This window comes from Stegostoma tigrinum, chromosome 39 (genome assembly GCF_030684315.1).
Source record: "Stegostoma tigrinum isolate sSteTig4 chromosome 39, sSteTig4.hap1, whole genome shotgun sequence".
Lineage (NCBI taxonomy): Eukaryota > Metazoa > Chordata > Chondrichthyes > Orectolobiformes > Stegostomatidae > Stegostoma > Stegostoma tigrinum.
The window spans coordinates 8,795,728-8,819,378 of NC_081392.1; the positions used below are offsets into that span (position 1 = coordinate 8,795,728).

Here is a 23,651-nt window from a genome sequence, read left to right on the forward strand (position 1 = left end):
TCTTTATGATGATCCTTAAAACCCAGTTCATTAAAGTTTTCAGTCATCCGATCTGGCTCTGTGTTAGAGTTTGTTTTTAATGCGACTATAAAGAGCCAGTTTACAGTTGACTGCATTAAAGGTGCTATATGAATGTAAGTTACAGCTGCTGTGCACCAATTCACTGCTATCCCCGAGAATGCTTCAATGGGTCCTCCGAATAATCCTGAGAATGTGAAAAATTCAAAAGAAAAGCAAGTCCTTAAATTCTCACTTAAAATTCACCTGCTATCTTCCACCAGTCTAGTAGAACAAAAAATGGTGCACATTCCTGCTTCTGTAGCCCTTGGGATTTAAAACTAACAGAGATTCCCTATAGGGTCAGAATGCAGAACAGGTTTTCGGACTCTTGTCTACTTCTCCGACTAGTAGTCTGACAAACAGCATTCAGTGCTTTTGCTTTCCAATAATAGAGTGCAGAGGAAACACTGTACAAACAGCAGATACCATCTACATTTTACAACACGCACATGGACATGGCAATGCTGAGGCTAGTTTCAACCTGCCAAAATCTGATGTAATGTCTACATATACATAAGCACACATCCTCCTGCTACACACACATACCCCACCACACCAAGACATATGCACCCGACTTGCAACTCTGGGGAACCACTTGACAGCACCAAATGATATGATTACTGCCAGCTAAGTAAATAGTTGGTACACCTGTTGGCATTCCACACAGTTTGGAGTAACTTGGACATGCAGGAGAACATTACAGTCCTCCACTCTGACTAATCTGAGTCAGACATCTTCTTTGATACATGCGTATTTCAAGTGCAACATGCATTTACAGAGGCACCGTTACAAGGGAAAGCTGAGGCACAGTGGTAACATTCCTGGAGTAGTAATCCAGAACTCCCAGGCTAATAATTTAAGAAAATGGATTTATCCCTCCATGGCAGATGGTGAAATTTGAATTCTTTTAAGATCTGGAATTAAAAAGTAAGCTACTGGAAACTATGGAATTACTACTGATTATTGTAGAAACTCAAACTAAGAAAGTCATAAAGCACGGGAACAGACCCCTCAGTCCAACTCATGCATACCATTAGAAATTGTACCTGTATAAATTAAGAAATGGCCCCAATTCCGAATATGACTGAGACCTAATGGAATATTAGCCCAGGAGGCCATTCCGCCTTTTATGACTGTGCTGGTAACTGCCCATCATGCTGGGGCTGTTTGCTTCAAATTGATCTCCTACATCCTTTCACGCACTGCCTTAAATGATACTTATTTAAAGTTAACAGACTCCGTTCTCCAATACAAACTATGTCAAAACAACCAATATTCTAAACAAGGATTCCATTTCCAATTGTCCATTTCATCGCTTTCGAATTACTAGGAGAAACAATTTTTCAACAACTACCATGTCTCCTTCCCAAAGTCTTGATGAATCAGTTTAATTGAGATTGAGACACAAGGTTATAAACAATATGGAACTTAATCAAATTGCAGAAGACAGCCAAGAGGATGAATGGCCTCTAGTTCCTGTGATTAGACTACTACAAAATTATTACAGTCAAGGAAGCTGGTTCAGACATCTAAGATATCCTTTTATGACCTTACATGTCCACCACTGCTGCATCTTAGATCCTTAGGTCCACTTCTTCACTGATTTTACTCTATTGAGGAAATCGCCAATTCCTCAGAGTTCTCCTTTGTAATCACCTGTTACCGGTCTCTTTTCTTCGCCCTAATCCTCCCCATACTGAGATGCCTAGACCTGCATGCGATACTTCAACTGTGGTCTAACCAAATGTCTTGCACTAATTCAGTATCATTTCCGTGGTTTTATTCTTCATGCCACGAGGAGTATAGTCCAACAGCATGTTTTATGAGCACTCACAAAGCTCACAGTCAATCCCGGATCTCTCTGTTCTACCATTCAGAAGAACTTTACTATTAAGGGTATACTTCCCTTCAATGCTCATACTTGCTCCATGCACTTCTGCATAAAAACAGCATCTGTCACAGCTCTGAATGCACACAGTCTTATTCCACTTCTCTTTTTATCAGACTAGTTATTTTTTATGATCTCAATAGGAAACAGTTTTGCAAAAAACAAACAAATTTCAATTCTGGCCAAAGTGTCCCTGGCTCAGGTAGAATGCAGGTTAAATAACATACAGAATAAAGCTCCTTCTTCACTTTTAAATTGAAAGTAAAGCTTCTACTACACTGTCCCCATCAAACACTTCCAGGACAGGTACTGCTTGGGATCAGGTACAAAGTAAAACTCCCCCTTCACTATCCTCATCAAATATTCCAAAAACAGGCACAGCACATGGTATTGCCCCCTTTACTCTTAAAATGAAAGTAAAGCTCTCTACTCTTTTAAACTGAAGGCAATGCACTCTCTACACCCTCCCCATCAACATTCCCAGGACAGGTCCAGCACTGTTTGCATCAAACATTTGTAGAACTGGTGCCACACACCAGCTAGAGGGTCAGAGATAGAGTAATGCTCTCTCCACTCTTAAAATGAAAATAAATGCATTTTCAAACACTCCCAGGAAGGCATGCAGAATAAGGCATTCTCTACTCTTTTAAATAACTGTAAAGCTCCCTGATGACGGTCACCTTCAGCTACTTTCATGACAGGTACAGCATGAGGTTAGATACAGATAAAAGCTCCCTTGACGCTGTCCCCACTAAACACTCCCAGGACAGGTACTGCATGGGATTAGATACACGGTAAAGCTTTCTCTACACTCTTAAACTGAAAGAAAAGCTCTCTCTACATTGTCTACTTCAAGCATTCCTAGAACAGGGACAGCACAAGTTAGTTTCAACTACACTGTCCCCATTAAACTTTCCCTGGACAGGTATAATGAGGGATTAAATACTGACTAAAGACTCCTCTACACTGTCCAACTCCAAGACCTACATTTCTCACACCCTGACCTCTCTCTCAGCACGCTCACTAGTTGAGCGCCAAGTTGCAGGCTGCTCTACGTTATTGAGATCTGATTTGATCCTCCCTATGTTCATCATCTCAGTGCAGTTATGGTCAGAGGGTGTTCTGATGAAGTAAGGTATGCAACATGTACCCTGCGGTTCTTACAAAGACACCAGAAGCTGAAACTAGAAAGGGTTCTATACTCTAACACAATGAAGGCAGACATTTACAGAATCAGAGAGGGAGATTCTGGCTGGGTAGGAATCAAACCCAGATCAATGCTGAACCACTGACATCAGTACTAGCACAGGGCATAGGTTCCCTCCTCAGTGTTTCCTGTCGTATATCAGTGTATATTTCTCAATATCTCAGTGAGTGAAGTGCCCACCTCCTTTCAGCTTTCTCATACACATCCATTATCTAAAGGATCAATCTGTGTGTAACCTGGATGGGGACCTTTGCAGAAAAGGTAAGTCACAGACCCAGAAATTAGCACAGGAGAGCTCAAGTGCACTGCAGCTTCACTGCTTGGTGATTGGATGTATTAAATGATGTGAGAAGCTTACACAGACATTTGCCGTCACAAAAGTGACAAGATGCAATGCTGTAAAATAGCGACTGAACTGCTCCGCATGTCCTAGGGTAATAGCCCCCAGCTCTCAAACCTTACCTCACCCTCATCCCCTTCCCATCTGACACATACAGAGTGATTAAACAGCATCCTTTAAACCAGTACTGAACTAATACTTAACTTTTAATATGTACAAGACTGAAAATACTGAAATGCAACAGCAAAGTTTCATTTGGTTCAAAGCAGCTTCTTTGCTGCAGCTTGTTTGCAGAGGGTTACTGGTGATTACACAAGATCAAATCAAAATTGCTCATCCCACAAAGATACAGTCGGCATATGCAAACAGCTGTCGCTATGGTTGCGAAGCTGAGTAATGTCCTGGGAACAAATCCTAGTTGCAAAAAAAATGGGAAAAGAGACACGAAAGGCAGCCACACGTCTAAGTTCACCCAGTAGTGTGCCCACACCACACGTCTGTGAGGTCAAAACTCATGTACAAGTCCCAGTCCAGTTACTCAAGCACACAGCTTTCAGCTGCCACTTCTGTTTAATACCGAGGGACAGCTGTAGTGTTGCTGCTCCCTTTCAAAAGGGACATTAGGCCATTTGCCACACTGGTAGTCATTAAAGAGCCCAGAGAAGAGCAGGGGAATTTCACCACTGGGTCTGTGTTAATACCTACCCTTCAACAAAAATCACTCACTTTGCATACATTAGCTGTTGTGCTTCCTATATCCATTTACACCATCCAAAAAACCCAGGCTATAGCTTTCATGAACAGAGCTGTGACTACGACACAGAGATCATGCAAAGGCAGCATCAGTTCCACAAGTAGTGGTCATGAAGCCTTCATCTAGGAATAGAGGAAGCTAGGGATGCATGTGCATCTATCATTGAAGGCAGCAGCACACACTGAGGGAGTGGTTAGCAAAACATATCAGGTCTTGGGCTTCATAAATGGAGAGATCAAGCACTAGAAGCATCCTTCCAGTTGGGAAGCAAGGACGTTATGGTTTAAAGGTCAAACTAGGGGCCCAACTGGAGGACTGCATCTTGTTCTGGCCACCACACTCAAGGTCTTTTGAGGTGCAGAGGAGATTTACAAAATGGATTAGATCAAAAATTAGCCCCAATATTTTTTTTCTTTTTTCTCCCCCATGGGATGTGGATGTCGATGAAAGGCTACCAGTGCTGCTCCTCCCTAACTGAGTTTGAGCAAAGTGCCTCACTACAGCCTTTTCAGAAGGCAGTTATGTGCCAACCCATTGCTGAGAGTCTGGGGTCACATGTCAGCCAGAGCAGGTAAGCACTGCAGATGCCCTTCCCTAAAGGGCATCAGTGAATCAGATAGATCATTATGATAATCAATAATAGTGATGGCGACCATATAAGATTAGCTTTCAATTCCACATTTGTTATTTCACCTTAAATTCCCACAGCTACCATGATGGAATTTGAACCTATATTCCTAGATCAGTATCTAGGTTACTAGCCCAAAGCTGTTAGCACAACGGCCTCACCTCCCGCAATACCTATTTAAATACCCAAGTTTCCAAACCATCCCTTAATGTGCTCTAAGATCAAACAAATCTTAGGCCCCCCACTTGCACCAGAGGCTGAGTCAGAGGAAGTTGGACATCAAAAACTTGATGACAGATGAGCAGCTTGATTATAAGAGATTTGGAAGGGCAAGTAAACTACATAAATTATCCACTTGTTGAACACGACTCATTGCCTCTTGATATCCTGAAGGACTTACTATGACTAACAACATACTTTCAAAGTGTCATCACTACTGGTCATGAAGGTGCCACAGCAGCCAATTTGCACACAGCACGTTCCCATGAGCAACAACTAATCTGGGTAAGTGATGTCAATCCAATGACAAATGGAGGTAAGAACTTGAGTTCTTCTTCAAACGTTATCACTGGATCTTCCCACCTAGCTGAGGAGGGGCGGACAGGGTGTTGAATCAATCTCTCACCCGAGAGATCACTCCTCTAAATGAATAGTAAAACCCAAGGTACTACAATGGATTTGCAAATGTCAAGCATACCTGAATGTGATTGAAAACTGCACCAATCAGCCTTGGAGGTGAGACAGAGCTATCCATTCCTCCTACACGGACAGTGAAACATAGCTCGAGCATGTTTGCTGAGGGTGTTGCACGTATGAATAAGGAGTAGGCTGTGGGTCAATCTTGGAGGATCCCAAAGCTGACTCACCAAAGGGAAGAGAAGAAATTGCTGGGGATGCCTGCATTGGCATACTTAGTTAGTAGTAACAGAATCACCAAGAGCAAATCTACTGGTAAGGACAAGAGGTGTTAGAGGACAACATCTCAGACCAGAGAGGTTCGGTACAGGAAGGGATAAAATATTCCACTGTCAACAATCACAGGACGTTAGGATCTTAGCTTTGGTAGTGTCAATGCTGAGCAATGAACAGAGAGCTAGACTGAATAGATTCAAAAACTATATTTCAACAAGAAACCTGCAAACTGGCATATTCACAGACCAGAAATGGCATAAAAAACTGAAGATAGATCTACAAACTGGAGAGGTCAGATGGGCTAAAGAGAAGCGCCTTGTTCAGTTTTAGTAAAACGTCCTTACTTTTCCACTCCATTGCCTGTAAAATAAAGGCCAGCATCCCATTTACCCTCCCAATTACCCAGTGACCTCCTTGAAACTTCAATCAAATCTGCCCTTAGCATTCTAAATCTCAGGGAATACAACTCTGGCTTGATAGATTTATGTTTGTAAACCTACACTATGCTGCCACCAAGGCCAATATACCCCTCCCAGGTGTGAGATCCAAAATTGCTCACAGGTGACTCCAAGCATGATCTAACCAGAGGTTCATATCGCTGTAGTGTTCATATCCTGCTGCTCACATGAACTTTGGTCCTCTAGGTTCACTAGTGTTTTGGGTAAGACCTATAGTGAGAGAAATTTCACCTTTCCACCCAGCATCTCAGGAGGCCATCAAGTGGATAGCTGAACTATATAATGAAAAGTTTACCATTTGATAAAGTAGTTGTTACCAATCTGTCCAGGGGCCCAAAACATTAAGCGTTTTACCCACTGTTAGTTTTCACATTAACGGTAGCCAGCTTTGCCCCATCACCACCTTGCTCAATTCCGCTGCCGGTGCTAAATTGTCAGGCTGCTTACGTGATCCGAGGCACATGAATTTCCTCCAATTAAATATCAGGAAGACTGAAGCTATTGTTTTGGGTACCTGCTTTTAACGAGACATTTGAGTGTCTCAGTCCCATATGTTGCTTTACAACACTCCTACGAACCACATTCATTCTGATAAAGGAGCTACGTAAATACAATTTGTTGTTGTCACTGTACGTACAATGCATTTGTATCGACAAGGAAAATCATACCTGTCTTCAACATTGAGTGACATACTCCTTTTCTGTTAATCCTACGATCTCTCGAGTCAGTCCCATCAGCAATAGCCTGTAACTAACAACATTCCTCGCCTTACAGAACTCCAGATGCTCTTTCTCTCACTCCAATGATGTATTACAGGAACCCAAAGTATAATCACACTGCGGGGGCATTTTTATTTTCACAGTTCAAGTGTGTGTACAAAAAATTTCACACCTATCCCACCCATCACTTACGGTGATCACCTTTGACGAAATCCTTATGAAAAACAAAGCAATTAACTGGTTTGTGGACCTGGGATCACTGCTGGGAATGTCTCGAAGTGGCAGGAAGAGCCTAAAGCCACCTTTGTCCAACTCACTGTCTCTGGGAAAGATCCCAAATAGTATTGAGGTGATGAAGCCCATTTCTGGTTGTGCAGATTTCAGAAGCAGTCATTGAGTGCTCAGCAGGATTCCACAAACAGCAATGGGATGAGTGATTACCAAGCTCCTAATATTGTTGGCCAAAGACCAGAAGAGCTCATTGATCAATGTCAACATCCATCCGATCTGCAAAACCAGGCCAAAGGATTTGCATTGCTTCCAAAGTGCGTGCCTCTTAGTAATTGTACCATTCCTCCAAGACTGCAAATAAGCCTCAATTACTCACTCAAGTCCAGTGGTAACACTTGAAACTTCAGTCTCCACACTCAGAAGATAAAAACATAGTTGACTAAATCAATCTTGGGAAAGACGGGCCTGCACTGACACAGCATCAACCTTTTGAAGCAGGAAGGATATTTTTTTCCCCGGTCCCCCTGGCTAGGATGCTCTAACCTAGTCTCAGAATAAAGGGTAGATAATTTAGGACTGCAATGAGAAGGAATTTTTATCACTCACAGTGTAGCAAATCTTTGGAATTCTCTATCTCAGATAGCTGTGGAGTGTCAATCACTGAATATGGTCACAACAGAGATAGCTGCATTTCTAGATATTAAAACAAAGAGACACAGGAAGGGTGGAGGGAAATGGTGCTGAAAGATAAGATCAGCCACATTTCCACAATGACAGAATTGGCTGAATGGCCTCCTTCGACTCCCGTTCTTAAATGTGTTTCAATGCATTTCACACAATTTGACATCAAACCATACAAGACGTTATCACCAATGACCCAAAATCTGCTCAAAGGGGTAGGTTTAATTGACATGTCTTTGAGGAATTCAGAGAGGTACAGAGGATGGGAAATTTAGGGAAAAGGAAGAATTTCAGAATTTAGGGCCTTATGATCCAAAGCCACAGCCACCAACTGACGAACAATTAATTTTTTTTAAAATGGTCATCCAAAAGGCCAAAATCAAAGATTCACGGTATCTTGGAAAGATGGGTGCTGGAGGAAATTACAAGGAGGAATGAGGCCATGGAGGGATTTGTAAACAAGGACAGGAAATATAAAGTCATGGCATCGCTTACTAAAGATCACACAAAACAGGAGCAGAATTCATTCATTTGGCCACTCGAGCATAGCTTACCATTTAGTAGGATCAAGTTCTGATCTGGTCATGTTTTAAGTTCCATCTACCTTCCATAACCCTGATTTCCCTGCCTAACCAGAACCAGGAGGGTGATGACTTAACAGAATGTATGGCACAGGCAGCAGATTTAGATAACACATAAAAGACAGAACAGAAGACATAGTGGTGCAGCTATGTAGTTGGAAGCTTATCTTGGGGTTATTTAGGATACTGTTGTCAATTATTCAACATCAGAAGTGCCAGATGGAATCAGTAGCTAGAAAATGGTGTATTTAGCAGGGGACACAAGATAAAACTCATTAAACCCGCTATTGGCAGGATAAAGTTAAACTGGAAGTACTGCTTCAGTCCGGTTTACTGCTCCATAGCTAACGAGTGTAACTCATTACTGCTTTCTGATGTGGATGTGCCAGTGATGGACTGAGGTGGACAAAGTCAGAAGTCACACAAAACCAGATTATAGTCCAATAGGTTTAATTGAAATCACAAACTTTCGGAGCATTGCCTCTTCATCAGCTGAAGTGAGAGAGAAGTACACAGACACAGAACATTATCTGATGAAGGAGCTATGCTCCGAAAACTTGTGATTTCAAATCAACCTGTTGGGCCATAACCTGGTGTTGTCTGATTTATGACCTTGTCCACCCCAGTTTAACACCAGCACCTCCACATGAGAGAACGTATAGGCAGATAGGTCAAGGCAGAGAAGCCAAAACATCATACAAATGGTGTGAGTGGAGTGTTAAATAAGTCTTGGCAGGTGATCAAAAGTGTCAGATGGTGTGAGTAAAAGTGGCAAGAGCTGAATAACAAGCAAATGGATGACCTATTATCCAATTAAACAACACAGAGAGATAATTACAAAAGATTAAAAATAAGATAGTGCTGGAGTCAAACCAAATGACTGGAATAAAATAACAAGCATAAAAGTCGTACACCAAAGGTCTAACCAAAGTAATTAGTAATTCAAAACTGTACAAACTAATTAAGGTAGAGGGATCATAACAATTTGCCTAGGTAATGGAGTCAAAACAGGACAGTAAGGAAGATGTTACAGATACGGAACAGTATGGGGGGACCACATGGAGCACAACATGAACCCAAGATCACAGATGTGACCATCTTCATAGGTACAGAACTTGGCTATCACTTTCTCCTGAGTGATTCTGCGTATCTTGATGGCCTACACTTTCTGCACTAACTTTTCCTAGATTGTTGACGTACAAAGGATTTACAACTGCACGTATTTCCTAGCTTTCTCCATTATAAAATTACAACATCCACAAGTATAATGATAAGTGGGTACATAAACTACCATTACACCCTTCCTCCTAAAAGAATGCACTGCACTGCCATCACTGGTAAGAGCATGCATTTACAAAGTGACATATTTACATGGACAGTTAGCATTATAACTATATATGTAAAAATATATAAAGGCAACATTTGGGCTCAAACCAATGGGACAGCTTTGGTCTTTTTATTCCCCTGACTTTGACTCCTCCCCATCTAAAAATCTATACTTGATTTTGATTAGCTCAATGAGTTAATTTTAACTTTAATTTTTTCATGTATGTCTAAAAGTCTCCTATTCAGAAGGGGCCCAATGCATCAAATTTGGAATCCCAGGTGCACAAAACAAACCTGCGAAAATGCAAAGCAATGTGCTGTTTGGCAACGTCATACCTGACAATATCAAAAAATGCAAAGCAGTTTCTATCCATGGTGCCCAATAAGCAAAATGTTAGAGAGCCTCCAAAGAATCATCGCTAGCCCCAGGCTTCAGTTTAAGGCTAAGCATCCCGGCTGACCAACAGAACCTCAAACAGGCCTCTGAGGCGAGTGCAGATGGAAGCAGCAATGCTCAAGAGATCAAACCAAGCCAGGGAGGCCTTCCTCCACATCTATCTCCAAACTACATCAGCAATGGGAAATCCAAAATGGAAAGCAGTCCAAACCCCACCACTAGCAGTCACCTTAGATGAGCAAAGAATGTAGAGAAAGAAAGGTTAGAACTTGATGCAGGTTTACAAAAAGATCATTTCACAGTGTGTACAGTTCTTTCTGGAAACATGTCCTTCCACACTTAAATCGTCCACCTTTCAAAATCCTTCAGAGGTTATATTGCATTTATGAATCTGCCTCATCACCAGAGTGGACAATTGACACAGTCCTCACACAGGGCTCAGTGCATCAGACAGTTGGATCAGAACATTTGCTGCTCTTGTCCCAGACCAGGCATTAGCCTCAGAATTGATTTACTGAGAACAAAACTCTCTGCCCAATTGCATTTCTCAACCTGAGAAACTCACTCACTTTCTCAGCATCACATAAAAAAATAGGAACAGGAGAAAGCCATTTGGTTCTTCCAGACCATTTACCATTCAATGAGATTGTGGCTGATCTTCTACTTCAAAACCATTTTCCTGAAATATTCGCATATCCCTCAATATCTTTAATATCTAGAAGTCTATTGTCTTGAACATGCAGGATAGAGAATTCCAAACACTCACCACAATTCTCAATATTCTTACTCATCTATGTCCTTTTGGGGAAACCAAGCGGAGGCTTGGGGACCACTCTGCAGAACACCTACGCTCGGTTCACAATAAACAACTGCACCTCCCAGTTGCAAATCATTTTAACTCCCTCTCCCATTCCTTAGATGACATGTCCATCATGGGCCTCCTGCAATGCCACAATGATGCCACCCGAAGGTTGCAGGAACAGCAACTCATATTCCGTTTGGGAACCCAGCAGCCCAATGGGATCAATGTGGATTTCACCAGCTTCAAAATCTCCCCTCCCCCACTGCATCCCAAAACCAGCACAGCTTGTCCGCCTCGCTAACCTGTTCCTCCTCTCACCTATCCCCTCCTCCCACTTCAAGCCACATCTCCATTTCCTACCTACTAACCTCATTCTGCCCCCTTGACTTGTCCATCCTCCTCAGACTGACCTATCCCCTCCCTACCTCCCCACCCATACTCTCCTCTCCACCTATCTTCTCCTCTATCCATCTTGAGTCTGCCTCCCCCTCTCTCCCTATTTATTTCAGATTCCTCTCCCCATCCCCCTTTTCTGATGAAGGGTCTAGGCCTGAAATGTGAGCTTTTGTGCTCCTAAAGATGCTGCTTGGCCTGCTATGTTCATCCAGCTCCACATATTATTTGGGATATCAGCTCATTTCACTCCTCTCTGAGAAGGCTGCGCGATGAAGCAACACAGAGCAGCCAACTCTCGAAATGAGAGCCGACAGCAGCTTTGCAAACAGCAATCACTTGCAATCTCTTCTAGTATGGACAGGAGCCATTCTCCATCAGTCAGTCCGGAGTACAGTGACAATTTAATTCCACGTGCATCACTTGCATCTGAATGACAATGCTGGGAGTAATCCAACAGTTTCACTCGTAAGGAGCAGCAAGTGTCATTCAGTGTGATGTCTTGTTTACACGGTAAAACAAAGCTAACAACAACTTAAGTATCCAAGTCTCAATGCGCGCTGTTTAAAAGTCATGAGGCTGAGCATGCTTGGAAGCCAATTCACATCTAATCTGAAGATCAATGCTTGGATTCAACTCTAACATCAGCATATTACAGTACGATAGTCATCTCCTTTAGTGTTACCACTATCAAATCTATCACCACTTCCTTCTTTTGGAATACAGTTTGTAATGAACTGGAACCAGTGCCGAGAAAAGTGCTCGTTGGCGTGAATTTACATAGCCTCTGCTGTCAACCAGCCAGTCTGCCTGTGAACGGGTTGCAAAGATGCCAGGGGCTACACATGGTGTTTCAGCATGATCAGGTTTATGGTTCACCCAAGACTCCACAGGTTGTTGACTCCCCTTCCCAAGCATCTCTACCTACACGTAGCCAACAGCCATTCAGAAATAGGCTACAATGCCACCACCATCAAGCCCAGTTAGTAGTAATAGACTGCCTTCATGCAGACAGGGTGGGAAATCAAACACCAAAGGTACGGATCTTACTATAAAATAAAGGTGACCATTATAAGTTGCATGTGCCAATAAACTACTTTCATCCAGGGCGGGGGGGGGGGGGGGGGGCGGGGGGGGGGGGGGGGGGGGGGGGGTGATACCATGCACTTTACCTAATCAGGGAGGGGCAGGATGTCTTGGATCTCTCATGTCCAAAATGAATTGAGGGGGTAGTGGCAAAAAGGCAGATCCTCTCATTGAAAAGGAAAGCAGGCTCCCTGATCCAAAGGGATTGGGCAAGCTAGCCCTCCACCAGGCCAAAGAGACTGGGCAGATCCCACCACCACCATCCCCACACCCCTCAGGCCAAAGAGACTGGGCAGATCCCACCACCCCCACACCCCTCAGTCCAAAGGAGATGAGCAGATCCCACCACCCCCACACCCCTCAGTCCAAAGGAGATGGGCAGATCCCACCACCACCATCCCCACACCCCTCCGGCCAAAGGAGATGGGCAGATCCCACCACCACCATCCCCACACCCCTCAGGCCAAAGGAGATGGGCAGATCCCACCACCACCATCCCCACACCCCTCAGGCCAAAGGAGATGGGCAGATCCCACCACCACCACCCCCACACCCCTCAGTCCAAAGGAGATGGGCAGATCCCACCACCACCATCCCCACACCCCTCAGGCCAAAGGAGATGGGCAGATCCCACCACCACCATCCCCACACCCCTCAGTCCAAAGGGACTGGGCAGATCCCACCACCACCATCCCCACACCCCTCAGTCCAAAGGGACTGGGCAGATCCCACCACCACCATCCCCACACCCCTCAGTCGAAAGGGACTGGGCAGATCCCAAAATCCCTCCCGCAGTCCGAAGGAATTGGGTTGATCCTGCCCCCAGTCTAAAAGAATCGTGCAAATCCCACACCCCGAATCCAAAGGAAGGGACAGATTCCCCCCTCCCGACCCCCGGAGGCCGCGCTCCCCTTCCACCGCAGGCGCGGGGTTCCCGTTTTCCGAGGCGGCCGCTCACTCATCCCGCCCCAATACCTGGAGCCTTGTTGTGGGGCAGTTTGTATGTTGGGCTCGGGGGGCCCGAGCTCCGGCCTCTCAGTCTCTGTCTCCCAGGCTCCTGTCTCTCAGACTCCGCGGGAAGGCCCGGCTCCCGGACATGACTTGGGAGGCTGGCGGAAGTGGCGATCTCGCCGGGCATGACGGGTAGCAAACGATTCTCGCCAATCAGAACCCACGCTGCTGCGGATGGCGGCGGCAGCCAATCGCCAAGCGGGAAATACAGACCAATCAGGGGTGGGGCTGAGGTGAGGTGGCGGACCATAGCAACCATCCTTGACCCAAGCAACCATCCCATAACCTGACAACCCTCCATAGCTTGGTAACCATCGCAGACACTAGCAACCATCCCATAACTATTCCAGATAGTAGCTTGGTAACTATACCATAGCCGAGCAACCATCCCTGACCCAACCAACCATCCCATAGCTTGGCAACCATACCATAACTTGGTAACAATACCATTTCCTGGCAATAATCCAATAACCTGGCAACTATACCATGCCCAAGCAAACATCCCACAGTGTGACAACCATCCCATAGCTTGGTAATGATCACATACACACCCAATCAACCATCCCATAGTTGAGCAACCATCCCATAGCCTTACAACTGTTCCATTCCCTTGAAGCCATACGATAGCTTGGCAATTATACTGTAGAATCCTACAGAACGGAAACAGACCCTTTGGTACAATTTGTCTGAACTTTCACACCGACCAGGTTTCCCAAACTAAACTATTCCTATTTCCTTGTGTTTGGCCCATATCCCTCTGAACTTTTCCTATTAATGTACCCATATAGATTGGTAACTATATCATCGCCTGCGAATCATCAATATCCTAGCAATCATACCATGTCCTCATAACTAACTATACTATAGCCAAACAGCCATCCCATAGCTTGGTAACTGTCCCATAGTTGAGTAAACATTCTATAACCTGGTAAGCATGCCATAGCCTTGTAACATTCCCTTACCCTGGCAACCATCCCATAGCCTGATAACCATTCTATGACTTGGCAACCATGCTGTGCTCTCAGTTCCGAGTTCAGGTAGAGCCCATCAAACAGTATAGTTTCCTCCTGTCCCAGTACCAGTGCCATTATGCCATGAAATGGAAGTCATCTTCACTGCATCATGTCTTCAAGCATTGTTCACACTTTTAAATTTGCCCCAGTGTCAATTTGCATATGACTCAGATAATAATCCGAAAATTGTTTAATCTTGAAATCCTGTACTTTAACTCCCAGTTGCTGGTACTCTACCAGCAGGACCTCTTGTCTGCTCTTTTCTATATTGCTGGCCCCAACATGGACTACAACAATTAGATCCTTCTCGCTAAAGAGCCACAAAAGCATCAAGAGCTTTGAAAACAAAAATTGACGTTTTAAAATCAAAGTCTCAATGATCCAGGAGCCAGCATAGGTAGGTACGCACTCCATACAGAAAAAGGAAAAGAATAAATGCATTTATGCAGCAGGTCAGAGGCTAGGAATCCTGCAGTGACTAACTCACCTCCAAAGCTTATCCACCATCTACAAAACACAACTCAATGGAAAACTCACCATTTGCCAGGAGTAGTCCAGTTCCAACAAGTCTCAAGAAGCTCCCTCCCTAACAGCACTGTGCGACTACCTACGGAAAATGAAATGCAACGTTTCAAGAAGGCAGCTCACTATCACCTTCTCAAAGGTAACTAGGAACAGGCAACAAATACAGGTCCAGCCAGCAATACCTGCATCCGTTAATCAATATTCTGGGTGATTTATCCATCCAGATGTTTAAGTTGATTGTGTGCTTCCAATCAAGTGAGCTGTTCCTTGATGGTGCAAAGATTATTGAATTATTGCAGCTGTATCCACCCAGGCAAGCTTCCCATCACACCTCTGACCTGTGCCTCGTAGAAGATGCAACGGCCTTTGGGAGTCTGGATGCAGAATTCCAGCTTCCAAAAAGTTATGCAGCTGTTCCACTTGGGTTTCCAGTCAAATATGACCCTTGGGTTATTGTCAATACAGTTTAATATATTACAATGAGTCAGTTGCACTTGAATTGTTTTTGGTGAGATGTTTGCAATAAGTTTGTATGAAGTGCATTAAATAAGTTTTGCTATTAAGTTTGTCGCAAACTTAGCCAAATTGATTATACTGTTTGCATCACATTGGATAATTTATCTTTGATCAGTTATATCTGACTGATCCTGTTGAATGAGTTACAGCAGATTCCTCAAATAAAATGATTTGCATTGGACAAGTTGCATTGAGCGATTTGTAGTCAGGGCTTGTATTTATGTAGCACCCACGGTATTTTGGAAGATTCCATAGCCAACTTGAGAGCAGCAAACTCCCACAAACAAAATTGTGATTAATAAACGACCTGATTATCTGTTTTTGTGAAATTCATTGAGGGAGAATGACGGGACACTAGGGACAGCTCACTTGACCTTTTATAGCATGGGCTTCGGTTTAGAATCATTTCCAAATAAAACACTTCTACTACCTCAGCTCATCAGTACCGCTCTGGAATATTCTGACTTGGAGACAAAAGTTATACCAACGGAACCACACTTAGAACAGAATGCCTACAGTGTGGAAGCATTCAGCCCTTTGAGTCCACACTAACCCTCCCAAGAGGGTCCCACACAGATGCACCCCATCCACGTAACCCTACATTCCCCATGGCTAACCCCATAGCCTGCATATCCCTGGACACTATGGGCAATTTAGCATGGCCATCCACTCTAACCTACACATCTTTGGACTGTGGGAGGAAACCGCAGCAACCCCACGTGGACAGGGGGAGAATGTGCAGACTCCATATAGGCAGTCGTTCGTGACTAGAATCAAACCCAGGTCCTTGATGCTGTAAGACAGCGGTACTAAACACAGCCACTGTGCCACCCCAAGTTGACAGATAGATGAGTTGCATTGATTAAATGTTTTTAGAGGGAGCTGTGCTAGGTGAAGTGAATTGGATTATTTACATTCAGGTGGTTACCTTGCAAGACGTTTCTTGGATGTTCTCTAATTGTGGGTGTGCGTGAGAGGGAGAAAGTGGAAAGTGTAAGCAAGTTACATTGCATCATGTCGGATGGGTTTCTTTGAGAACTTCGGTAGCTAATTAATTGAATTGGGCGACCTATGGAGAATGAATTCAATTGCATAAGTTGCATTGTGTGACTTCTGTTGGGCAAGTTGTTTTGAGCAAAGCGACATTTTTTGTTCCTACTATCTCTGTAACAATTGTTTTTGTTTGAGTGTCTTTGGGAGCTGCGCTTGCTGAGTTGTGTCGGATGAGGTGCTTTACATAATTTTGCAATGTTAATTAATTGCATCGCGTTGGGAATAGTTTACAGCATGAGTCTTCGGGGTGAATTCTGCTAATTGAGCTGTGTTGGGTGAATTACAGCAGGTTATTCATGTCGCATATACTATATTGCATGAGTCGTATTGCGTGTACTGTGTTACGTAAGTCGTGTTTAGTCAAGTTGTATTGGAAGAGTTACTTTAAGATAATCCGGCTTGCACTTAGCTAGCACCTTCGTGGCATCCCGAAGTGCTTTAAAGTCAGTTATGCATTAAAAAATACACGTATGGTATTGTGGAAGATTCCGCAGCCAACATGAGAACAGCGAGCTCCCAGAAACAAGGATGCGATTAGTAAATGACCATATCGCCCATTTTTGTGAAATTCGTTGAGGGATAATTACAGAACACTAGGGAGAGCTTTCCTGCCTTTTTATATCATGCTGCTTTCGTTTAGCATCGTTTCCAAAAATAAACACTTCTGCGACTACTTTTGATTCAGATGCACTGTTATGTTGGAGAAACTTGAGAAGTTGCGTTGAATTATATGGAATGAACTGCACTAAGTGCTTTTTTCAGTATTAAATTGTTGGGCGATGTTCTGCTGGATGAGTTATATTTTTGGTGAGTTTGATTGAGTGAGTCCTGTTGTGTGAGCTGCAACTGTCCGCTGCCCATGTCCTGACTTGTACCAAATCGTGTTCAACCATCATTACTGTGCTACTGATCTATGTCTACAGCCAGTCAAGCAATACCTCAATTTAAAATTCTTCTGTTTGTTTGCAAATCCCTCCAAGACTCTCCCCTACCCCCACCCTCGCCCCCACCATCTCCGCAATAAGTTCCACCCTAACCATTATACCAGACATCTGCTCTGATCTAATTATAGCCCCTTGAGAATCCTTGATCTTAATCACCGCCCCCCCCCCCCCACCATTGTTTGTTTAAGAACCAGACGCAACTATTGGTTAGACGGGGTCCAGGCATAGATTCTTCTGGAAGAGTTTCACTTGGGGTGGTACAGTGGCTTAGTGATTAGCACTGTTCTCTCACAGCACCAGGGACCCAGGTTTGATTCCACGATTGAGCGACTGGCTGTGTGGAGTTTGCACATTCTCCCTGTATCCTCAGGGTGCTTTGTTTTTCTTCCAATATCCAAAGATGTGCAGGTTAGGGTGAATTCGCCATGCTAAATTGCCCAGAATAGGTGGAATCGCCATGGGAAATGCAGGGATAGAGTAGGGGTCCCTTTGGAGGGTCAGTGTGGACTCAATAGGCCAAATGGCCTGCATTCACAATGTAGGGATTCTACAATCTATGATTCCATCTGCATTGTCCAGTACTATTAATTACTTGTTCCCTGTAGATACGTTCTAATCTGTTCAGACATGTTACAACACACCTCTGGAGCAGATGGGACTTGAACCTAGACGTCCTAGTCGAGAGGTGGGGATACCACATTGCACCGTAAGAGCTCCACTCATGAAGCTATCCCTTAACGAACATAGAATCATCATCCATCGTGTCAATTACACATTTGGTGTCAAGCATTCCTTCCAGACCATACAGAGTCTGAGAGTCAAACAGCACAGAAACAGACCCTTTGGTCCAACTTGTCCGTGCTGACCAGACATCCCACTCTGACCTAGTCCCATTTCACTAGATGATAGTTTTGGTGCTTTTAGGTGACAGGGCAGCAAACCCTATACTACCATGCCTAAACCTTTCCAGCTGTCTAACCTTTCCTTCCTCCATAATGAGTTTCCTTAAAATCTATTGCATTGACAAAAGCTTTTTGGTCATCTGCTGCAAAATCACTTCATGTAGTTCAGTGTCAGACCTCACTTTATAACATGCATATGAAGCACACTACAATATATCATTACAGTTACTATAGAACATAGAACATTACAGCACAGTACAGGCCCTTCGGCCTTCGATGTTGTGCCGACCTGTCATACCGATCTCAAGCCCATCTAACCTACACTATTCCATGTACGTCCATATGCTTGTCCAATGACAACTTAAATGTATCTAAAGTTGGCGAATCTACTACTGTTGCAGGCAAAGCGTTCCATTCCCTTACTACTCTGAGTAAAGAAACTACCTCTGACATCTGTCCTATCTTTCGCCCCTCAATTTAAAGCTCTGCCCCCTCGTGCTCGCTGTCACCATCCTAGGAAAAAGGCTCTCCCTATCCACCCTATCTAACCCTCTGATTATTTTATAGGTTTCAATTAAGTCACCTCTCAACCTTCTTCTCTCTAATGAAAACAGCCTCAAGTCCCTCAGCCTTTTCTCGTAAGACCTTGTGTTAGTGCAGATTGTTGTTATTGAGTGAATTGCATATTGAGCCTGTTCTGTTGATTCATCAGAGTTGTGGGAATTCTGTTGATTTCAGGATGGATTATGTTGGATAGTTTGAGTTAATTTTGAGCTCTAGTGATAAAACTGCTCTGCTGGTTTGTGTGGAGCAATTTCTATGAATGAGTTGAGGTGAGCAATTGCATTGAATGTGTTATGCCATGAGGATTAGCCGTGTGAGTTGTATATGAACTTGAAATTAGCCCTCAGGATTGTTATATCTCATACCCCAAAGGCATATTTCTCAATATGAACCTGATCTTTGGAAACCCAAGTGTAAAAGTTCGGTAGTAACCTGAAGTATGCAGTTCTGTGGGATTCGATTGGCCAGGACCTGCTGGAGGTGTACAGCAGTATATTTCTGGCAGGTAGCATGTGCGAATCCTTGAGAAAAGATATTATCACCCTCATCTACAAGCAGAAGAGTGAGGGTGGAAATTAGAAATTGGCAACCAATTTCACTGCTGAATACAGGTTACAAAATCCTGTCTAAGGTCATTGCCAACCGGGTCAGGTCCACACTGAGATCAGTGATTCACCCCAACCAAACCAGGCAGGACAATCACTGAGAGCCTTGGACTCTGCTGGGATACAATTGGCCACGTGCAGGATGGGGGGGTGTGGATGCCTGCCTCATCAGCCTGGACCAGGAGAATATCACACACCTACATGAGGGACTTTGGGGAGAGAATCTGCAACTGGATCCAACTGCTTTACACCAACATCAGTAGTGCAGTCTCAACCAGTGGTTGGGAGTCAGATTCCCCATCAGATCTGGAGTCAGGCAAGGCTACCCACTCTCTCCTGCCTTGTTTAGGTGCTGTATAGAGCCTTTTGCCAAGTCCATCAGGAAGAATGCGAGCCTGAGAGGGGTAGCAATTCCAAACATAGAGGCCTGCAAGACGAGGCCTCCCTGTGTTTAGATGATGTTGCTGCTTTCTGCTTGGATCCGCTGTCAGTGCACAGACCCATGAGCATCTGTAACCAGTTCAAACTGGCCCCTGGAGCAAGAGCGAGGCCATGGTCTTTGGGAATTAGGTTGACCGATCTGTTATACACTTCATCATCAGGACAGATTGCCCAAAGCTGCTGGGTATATGGTTCAGAGGGGACAGGGCATACACAAAAACTTGGAATAAAATAGAATAGAATAGTCTTTACCTTCACGCACACTCAAAGAGTGCAGTGAAAAGTTTGTAATGTCACCTTTTGGCACCATCTTAGGAAGACAGAAATCCAGGTACAGATACTTTTAAGTGTAGGAGGAGCAGACTGTCAAAGTCATTTGGCAGAATGCCTCGTCACCGTAACCTTCCAATACGCACCAAGGCATTGCTTGGATGGTGGTGAGAAAGTCATTACCTGTCAGGTCCTTCGTGTATGCCCAGTTGGTCTGTGCCACTGCGTGCTGCCCTTGATGCAGCTGTTGAGGCAGCGGTGTGAGACTGCCACACATCTCCTGCTGGAATGTGCCTTTGCAAAGGAAGTCTGGAGCGACATGCAGTGGTTTATTTTCAAGGTTCAGTCCGAGTAGCTCCATGATGCAGGACTCTGCGCTCTATGGTCTGTTCCCCAGGACACACACCAAGACAAACATCAACTGCACCTGGACAACCATCAACCCAGTGAAAGTTGCTCTTTCGTCTGCCCAAAACTTGTTGGTCTTCCAGAGCAAGGAGTTGATCTCGACCGAGTGTTGCAGACGCGCACATTCCAAGGTGTGCTGAGGAACACACTAAAGTTTGGGGCAAGGCGCAGTGTGGAAAGACCACAGTCTGACGTCTTCCTGCTGAAGTTAAATATGGATCCATTCAGTTATCGGACCCTCCCAGTGCTTCACATATGTGTAAATAGTATGTTGAATAAATAAAAAATGTCTTTGGTTTGGTTGGAACTGTCAGGAGAGTCAAACTCCAATGTTTGTTTGTTCTTAAGTGTGCTAAGACTGTACGCAACCAAACTGCTTCAGTAATGATGTATGTCTGTAAATATTTATGTGAGTATAGTATATTTTAGAAATTAAAAAATGTCAAGAGTCAGGATGCTCTCCACAAGGTGGGGGTGAGGAGCCAAATCTCAGGCAGTCGTCTATCAGCCATCTACACTTGCTCAGCCCTGAGGCAGATGATAAAGGAGATGAAAGTTGATATTTTTGATGTAGGTGGGGAGATGCCCAAGCTGAGTGAATAGGCAGCGCTGATGCCATTCAGGGTTACTGTTGTCAGGGACTTGGCTGGGTGACAGCAAGTGAGGGATGATGTGACACCTATTAGCGAGAGGTTAAGGGATTTGTGGGGGTTGGGGGGGGGGTCACACAGACACTCATGGCCTGGGTCATACAGTGTGAGAGAGTTCAGTGGGACACAGAAACAGTCCATTCTCTGAGTAAAGGGTATCACTGGGATGCTCACTCTCTAGCATATACAAATTTAATAGGTTCAGTGAGACTGAGAGACTCTCACTCTCTGGAACATACTCACTCTCGGGTTATACTGTTTAAGGTGTTTCAGTGGGACACAGGCACTCAGTCTCTGGATCTAACAGTGTGACAGGGAGCAATGGGACACACACTCACTCTCTGGGACTAACAGTGTGACAGGGAGCAGTGAGACTGGGAGACACTCACTCTCTGGATCCAAAAGTGTGACAGGGATCAGTGGGACAGGGAGAAACTCACTCTCTGGGTCTAACAGTGTGACAGGGATTAGTGGGACAGGGAGACACTTACTCTCTGGGACTAATAGTGTGACAGGGATTAGTGGACTGGGAGACACTCACTCTTTGGGTCTAACAGTGTGACAGGGATCAGTGGGACAGGGAGGCACTCACTCTCTGGGTCTAACAGTGTGACAGGAATCAGTGGGACAGGGAGACACTCACTCTTTGGGTCTAACAGTGTGACAGGGATCAGTGGGACAGAGAGACACTCACTCTCTGGGTCTAACAATGTGACAGGATCAGTGATTTACAGAAACACTCTCTCCGGGCATTTTAAAAAATGAAGAAGAAAAATTGCAAAAGTGGTAGAGCATGAGTCTTGGTGGGAGGAAGGAATGCCAGGAGTGAATGTGAGGTAACAGATCTGGTAACAGGGGTGGACGCAAGGAACTTTTTTCCATTAGGCGGGGAGACTAGGACCCCTGGGCACAGCCTTAAAATTAGAGGGGGTAAATTTAAAACTGAAATGAGATGACATTTCTTTAGCCAGAGAGTGGTGGGCCTGTGGAATTCATTGCCACGGAGTGCAGCGGAGGCTGGGCCGTTAGATGCCTTCAAGGCAGAGATCGACACATTCTTGATCTCAGAAGGAATCAAGGGCTACGGGGAGAGTGCAGAGAAGTGGAGTTGAAATGCCCATCAGCCATGATTTAAATGACAGAGTGGACTTGATGGGCCGAATGGCCTTACTTCCACTCCTATGTCTTATGGTCTTATAAAAGATGGTGGCAGAGCAGAGAATGATACTCCGGTGCTGAGCATTCCTCCAGACTATTTTAACCCAGGTGACCACCTCAGACCAGGAGATGGTAAGGACAACAGACGCTGGAAGCTAGAGCCCTGATGAAGACTTTCCTGACGATGACTTTCTTGCTCCTTGGATGCAGTCGGACCTGCTGTGCTTTTCCAGCTCCATATTTATTGACATTGGCAACCTCAGACCAGGCTGTCACAATCTGGTGTTGTGGCTTCCGCTGCTGGCCCAGGGGGAAGAGAATATTTACAACCGGTGTGTCCAGCAGCACCTCCAGGTCCCTGCCAACAAAGCAGGGCACCAATCTCCCCCAGACTGCCACGTCCAGGCAAATATCAGGAACTGTACAGGGCAGCTCCAGACTGACAGTGCTTTTTCAGATGGCAAGGAATGCCAGTTAATCTCAGGAAATCCTAGCAGTGCTCAGATGTCCAGGGAAGGGCATGTCATGAAATGGGGCTGGAAATAGATGAGAGAAACACTTTAGGGATGTCTAAGTAGTTACTGAGGTGGATTTACAAATATACAGTGAGCTAACCAGTTGTACTAATAGCAATTAAAACTCTCAAAAAAACACAGTGCAACGTAGACTTCACCAAAGAAAGTACAATTCAACCCTATGATGTCTTCACGAGTAGTTTAAGTTGAAGGGCTGTCAGTCTCATTGAGTTTGGCTTTTCTTCAGTAATAGTTTTCTTAAAGAGCTTGAGCAGTTCTCTTTGTCTGCCAGAAGATGGGGCTGCTGTGATTGATTTGGATCCAGCCTCTGGAACAACAACTTTTATTCATATGACACGAAGAGTCGTGGAGCTGCACAGCACAGAAACAGACCCTTTGGTCCAACTCGTCCATGCCAACCAGATATCCTAAATTCATCTAGTACCATTTGCCAGCATTTTGCCCATATCCCTCTAAACCCTTCCAACTCATGTATCCATCCAGAAGCCTTTTAAATGTTGTAATTGTACCAGCCTGCACCACTTCCTGTGGCAGCTCATTCCATACATGCACCACCCTCTACAACTTCCCTACCCTGGGGAAAAGACTTTGA

At 44.5% G+C, this 23,651-nt stretch overlaps 1 protein-coding gene across 3 annotated transcripts in view; it reads right to left on the reverse strand.

The window, feature by feature from the left end:
* The window catches only part of LOC125447659 (RAC-beta serine/threonine-protein kinase), an 84,532-nt gene extending 70,952 nt beyond the window's left edge, over positions 1-13,580 (reverse strand). For all 3 annotated transcript variants that reach the window (XM_048522270.2, XM_048522271.2, XM_048522275.1), the window contains exon 1: positions 13,439-13,580. The gene's annotated coding sequence lies outside the window, so the exon portion shown is untranslated. The remainder of the gene's footprint in view (positions 1-13,438) is intronic.
* Positions 13,581-23,651: the final 10,071 nt, after the last annotated feature.